Source organism: Coregonus clupeaformis, chromosome 3 (genome assembly GCF_020615455.1).
Source record: "Coregonus clupeaformis isolate EN_2021a chromosome 3, ASM2061545v1, whole genome shotgun sequence".
In the NCBI taxonomy this organism is placed as follows: Eukaryota; Metazoa; Chordata; class Actinopteri; order Salmoniformes; family Salmonidae; genus Coregonus; species Coregonus clupeaformis.
The window spans coordinates 21508629-21514628 of NC_059194.1; the positions used below are offsets into that span (position 1 = coordinate 21508629).

A 6000-nucleotide genomic window follows, 5' to 3' on the forward strand; every position below is an offset into this window, starting at 1 on the left:
GATATATTGTAATGGTAATAGCCTATTGATTAGGCTATTTATTACCTTACTATTAGCCTATTACATTCAACTCATAGGCCTAACGTTATTTGGCTCGGTTGGGCTGAGGTATCACCACAAAAAATATATATAAATAGTAAAGGAATAAATATTAAATTCATATATTCCTTATATGGTCCTCATAAAACTCGCGTTTCGTGACCCCCAGAAGGAGATATTTCGTTGGGAGCTTTAGCTAATTTATGACCTATATGGAAAGGACATTTCGAGGGTGGACGGGATAAGTGCACGGTTTCTCATAGAGAAATCAACACCAGTAGGCTAGTGTAGGGGAAAACATCTAACATCCGTAGTCATCAGTGGAAAATCATGCGGTGAATGTCAACCGCCGACACAAAAGTCCACGGTCGGAAAGCAAACAACAAGTGTTCACCCTCGGAATGAAACGGACCGAAATCGCCATACATTTGTGGAATATTTAGTTCTACCTATCCCCGAGTCGGCATTATAATGATACCTTTCCCAATGAATTGGAAAATACACAACATTGGACCTGCATATGGTGTAATTTCTTGCGCGTAATGGATCGCATAGCCTACCCAAGGGACTGGTAGGTTATGGGAGGCAGGTGACAGACACAATATTGAACTATCAAAATCTGGAAATTATAATATGTCAGATTCGAGGCTATTTTGTTGGCTCCACTCGTGTGTGAATCATAATATGTGCGTGTTTACGGTCAATATAGCCGTCATATGAGCGCTGAGTCGTGACAATGAAGTTCATAGCGTACCTTGGATGGATGAGAACTCCTCAGTAGCCTATCCCAGCTCTGAGCGCTTCAGCCGGGCTAGAAGCTTCGATCCCTCTCCGCTCCTGAACGAAGCCACTTCAGCCCTCAGTATCTCCCCACAATTCGGAATCCACAATACATGAACAACGCACTCCCTGTGATAAAAAACAACAACAAACAATCCACTTGATCAGCCGACGACGGTTAGCCTATTCCTTCAAATCCAATGACGGTCCCCCTGATATCAAATCGTGTGCGTTAATTGCCGGCAGAAAACAACTTGGTGACCCGAAGCGCTGCACATCAGATTGTTGTCCCCTCCTCCGATACGGAAACAACCATATATAGTACGTCTCCGGACCAGTTTCACAGCGGCATCCCGTGCTTAGTTTGGAACATTCTCACCGGCTGCTAAGCTAATCCTCAATATGTTCCCATAGCAGAGGGTTCCAAAGTAAAAAAAAATTACATAAAAAACACTAAATACTATATGTCCATTAGTTGCCTGCGTTTTGGTCCTCTTTCAGTGACCCTCTGTACAGCTACACAGCTATGGGCTGCCTCGGGATCGTTCGCTCCACCGCTCACCGCGCGACTGCACGTTGTGTGTGTGAGAGTGAAGTGATTTCAAAATGATTGCTCTCTCTCTCTCTCTCTCTCTCTCTCTCTCTCTCTCTCTCTCTCTCTCTCTCTCTCTCTCTCTCTCTCTCTCTCTCTCTCTCTCTCTCTCTCACACACACAAACACACACACACACACACACACACACACATAGACAAACAGCAAGAAAGGCGGAGCGAAGCAAGTCCCATTTATGTAGATTTCCTAACATTATCTTTCTCACATAGGCCTACATTTTAGAAATCTCTCTCTCTCTCTCTCTCTCTCTCTCTCTCTCTCTCTCTCTCTCTCTCTCTCTCTCTCTCTCTCTCTCTCTCTCTCTCTCTCTCTCTCTGTATATATATATATATATATATATATATATATATTGATGCGTACAATACAACCATAGCCTATACCGCTCATTAATTATATCATACGGGATATTCTGCCTTCATCTCGGTCCATTATGAACTCTAACACATTTTGACAGGTGGCTATAAGTTAGGTGGGGAACACATAGTTCAGTATTGACACTCTGTGGCAGTGGAACAATAACGTTTTAAAGAGGAAGTTATTGTAATGTTTTATACATTATTAAATGCAAATAGCATACACTTCGTGACTTCCTTTTATACCGTAGCCTATCTGAATAGTTTTGTCAAATCGTCCTCAACAACATTATAGATAATAGTCATGACAACTAAATCCAAGCAAGCACATAGCCTACGTGCTTGGGCTTTATCCCTTTGGTTATTTGATCGTAACCCTCTCACTTCTAAAATGTGAAGACTGCACTAATTCACTGAGTATACAGATATCAGGTTGGTGTGTAACACGCTGTCTGACTTGAGATGAGCTGGGGTCGAAAACAGAGCGCAGCAGGAGTTAGTTGTTCTTGTAGCGCCCGCCACCTGCAGGACCAAATGGGAATGATGTGTGAAAATCTGACAGTTCCACAGACTCAGGTGTAGTCAGTCATAGCAAGTATAAAATCACAATTACCAGTGGAATTACCTCGATTGAGATAAAAAATCATTGGTAGCCTACAATTATCAATCATATTTCACAGAAATTACATGTTTCAGTGTTAATTAAATCACATATAAATAAATATAGGCTATTAATAGTACACTTATTTTCTTCTACCACAACCCTGACATACAGACAGTCCCATGTATGACCATAGATGGATCCTTCTTGTGTCTTACAGTTTGTAAATTGACCTTTAAAGGTAAATCAAAGTAACTGGGGCCAAGATAGGTATGTCTTCCAATATGACTAGAGGTCAAGCAAGCAATACAATCCCAATTAATGAAAGAGTACCATATCAATAGTACTTTATTTATTAATTCCTGGTGCTTTTCTTTTTTTAAGTTTGCCTTAATCTCCTCCCATAAAAAAGAGGCATTTGCTGAGTAAAAAAACATTAGTTGAAGTCTGGTCAGAGAGCAGTTTCAGACATCCTCTGACACCTTGTAGAGTTAATTTCCAAGTATTACAGACTTCAATTAACCCAACGCAAGAGAGGGCCATTGGAAAAACCTCTCCCCCACATCCTCATGTGTTCCCCTATGGGCTCTAGTCCTGATTGTGTTCTGAGTTTAATAAAATGTTCAACTCTCTAGTACTGTGCAGCTTCACTGGAAATTAAGTAGAAAGGAAATCCACCGCAAATGGATCAATAAGGCGATTAAGAAGGTGTAATGGCATAAGTCTCCATCATAGTTCTCCATCATAAGTCTCTATCATAAGTGGCGATCACTGAGAGGCACAGCGAGAGTATTTCACTTTGAAAGGGATTTTAATGGAGCTCTTAACTACCTTGGAAGGTCCGTTCACAGCCGAAGAACCCTTTAAAATACTAGACAGCACCTTTTTTCCCATAAGAGTGTACGGAGAGACGACGTGATGGTGTGTGTTTAACATTCACTAGAAATTAGAAATGGCATTGCAGTGACACGCCACAGAGAACGGATTGGGCTGCTTTTCCCAGCACTAAGGTGAACATTTGTCCATTTTGAAGCGCAGCAGGCTTAAGTGTTTTGACAGCGCTGGAGTCATGCGTGTGGAGAAAGCCATATCCTGCAGGATGGGACTGCACTAATGAGGTGTAGACCTCCAGACTTACTTTTAAAGCTTTGGCCGCAAACATGCACACGCTCCAATGTTTCCGAGCAAGCTCTGTGGAGTTGCACAGTTTTTTCTGGGTTTTGTTCGAAGCAGCGACATCAGACTCAAACCACTAGGCTACCGGCCTCTCTCGCTCTCTTTCTCTCCATATACAAGACAACTTCGGTCACAATGCATGTTGCGTAAAACGCTACCACTGCAACCTCCTTTTTGGTATGGGGCGGAAGAAGCACCCGTGTAGGAGATTCAAATCAGTAGAGAAAACAGGCTAATATAGCACTGGCCGCTAAGCTAACAGGCTTCATCAGCTTATCACAGAACAAACAACCATCCAACCTGATCCCCAGATACTCCAGAGTTATTAAGTCAAACAAGGGGATGAATTATTCACTGTGCTAATGACATACACACACTCTAACCTCTCTCTCTCTCTCTCTCTCTCTCTCTCTCTCTCTCTCTCTCTCTCTCTCTCTCTCTCTCTCTCTCTCTCTCTCTCTCTCTCTCTCTCTCTCTCTCTCTCTCTCTCTCTCTCTCTCTCTTTCTCTCTCTCTTTCTCTCTCTCTCTCTCTCTCTCTCTCTCTCTCTCTCTCTCTCTCTCTCTCTCTCTCTCTCCTCTCTCTCTCTCTCTCTCTCTCTCTCTCTCTCTCTCTCTCTCTCTCTCTCTCGTCTCTCTGTCTCTCTCTCTCCCTCACGCAAGCACGCACTTGGACACACGGAAACACACACACACATACGTACACTATGTCTGAATCTCAAATCACCCTTCCCCTCGACCCTCGGCCCTCCATTTGTGCGTGTCCCAAAGCTGAGGGAGTGAAAACTATCGAGGGTGTAGGGGCTAATTTGACCCTCCGATTGCCACTTCGGCAAAGCCAGCAAGGCTGCAGGCTTCAGAGCAAAGTGCTATCCCGACATTCACCACGATATGTTTGGAGTTCGTGCGATTTAATATAAAATAATGGAGAGGCTTGCCTAATTATATGACACATACATTTGTTTATGTCTGATTTCAAGAAGTGACACACATAACAGATGAAATAGCCTATACCTCAAATTAAATGTTTAATGGTTACTGAGGTTTATATCTTGTAAAACGACAGGGGGGATTTGTTCATTTGAATTTCATTTTATTATTTAAAAGTGGAACATGAATTTACATCATTCAAGTCACGAGTGTGTCCTGAAGATGGGTTTATTGATCCCCTCGCCACTCTCTGGAAGTCACCCTCTGAGTTTCCGGATTCACTGCAACACACACACACACACACACACACACACACACACACACACACACACACACACACACACACACACACACACACACACACACACACACACACACACACACACACACACACACACACACACACACACACACACACACACACACACACACACACTCTGACCAACACACACACAATCAGAGCTGGGCACGTCAGCTTCACCTCTAGCTGTTCTTATTGCACACCTTATAGGAGAGAGGTGGGGGGCTTTGTGAACAAGCAATAATGTTATCTTAGCAGCTCAGGTTTAATAAATGCTTTACTGAGGCATTATAACTAATCAATAACTACTGAGTGCATTCAGTACTGCCTGTTCTCTCAAGCATAATCACAGACGGATTGTTAGACAGAGCCCTCGGCTCGCAATCCGCAAGTTGCAGTGGTACGAATCCTGACATGTTGTTGATTTTGGTGCCCCTTGTGGACGTGTCACTGTGTTGTAAATACAAGGCTACTTACTTATACCTAACCCTAATCACTTACTAACTTAGCCAACTTGCTAAATAGCCAGTTGCTAGCTTGGAGATTCACTTGCTTATCGACGTCTAAATCGGACGATTGAATGTGCGGTTTTCTCTGTCTGGGATTTTCAACTATTGTGAGCGTTCTTTTGTGTAATCATGTTTTTCATTACACCGCCCCTTTAAAAATACTTTTTGGAATCATAATGATATGTTTTTCATTACACCGCCCCTTTAAAAATACTTTTTGGAATCATAATGATGTGTTTTTCATTACACCGCCCCTTTAAAAATACTTTTTGGAATCATAATGATATCTTTTTCATTACACGCCCCTTTAAAAATACTTATTTAAATCATAATACGTAAATTAAATATGTTATCAAAAATACACCCAGGGCAGGGATTGAATATGAATATTTGTTATGTTTAATCACAAACCCTTCTTTTGTTGTTAGATGTTAAGTCAGTTTGTCTGTCTACTGAGCAGAAAGTTGAAATGAATCTCGCTGACCTCCATCCACTTCCTGGTATTGATCCTCACAGCTGGACTCGTAGTTAGAGGTGGATGAGGGTGGAAAAGCAACACCTTATCTTAGATTCCAAACATCAACAGTTTGTGCTCGAAGCATCTAACCCTTGGGGATTTGTTATTGCCTCCTGACAACCTACGTATGGGGAAGAAAGACCATATGATTATGTGCTGTTAGGATGATATGTGGATGATTACC

At 42.2% G+C, this 6000-nt stretch overlaps 1 protein-coding gene across 2 annotated transcripts in view; it reads right to left on the minus strand.

The window, feature by feature from the left end:
• Window positions 1-1420, minus strand: part of LOC121541301 (protocadherin-1) — a 354738-nt gene extending 353318 nt beyond the window's left edge. For both annotated transcript variants that reach the window (XM_041850287.2, XM_041850294.2), the window contains exon 1: window positions 794-1420. The gene's annotated coding sequence lies outside the window, so the exon portion shown is untranslated. The remainder of the gene's footprint in view (window positions 1-793) is intronic.
• Between the last annotated feature and the right edge of the window lie 4580 nt (window positions 1421-6000).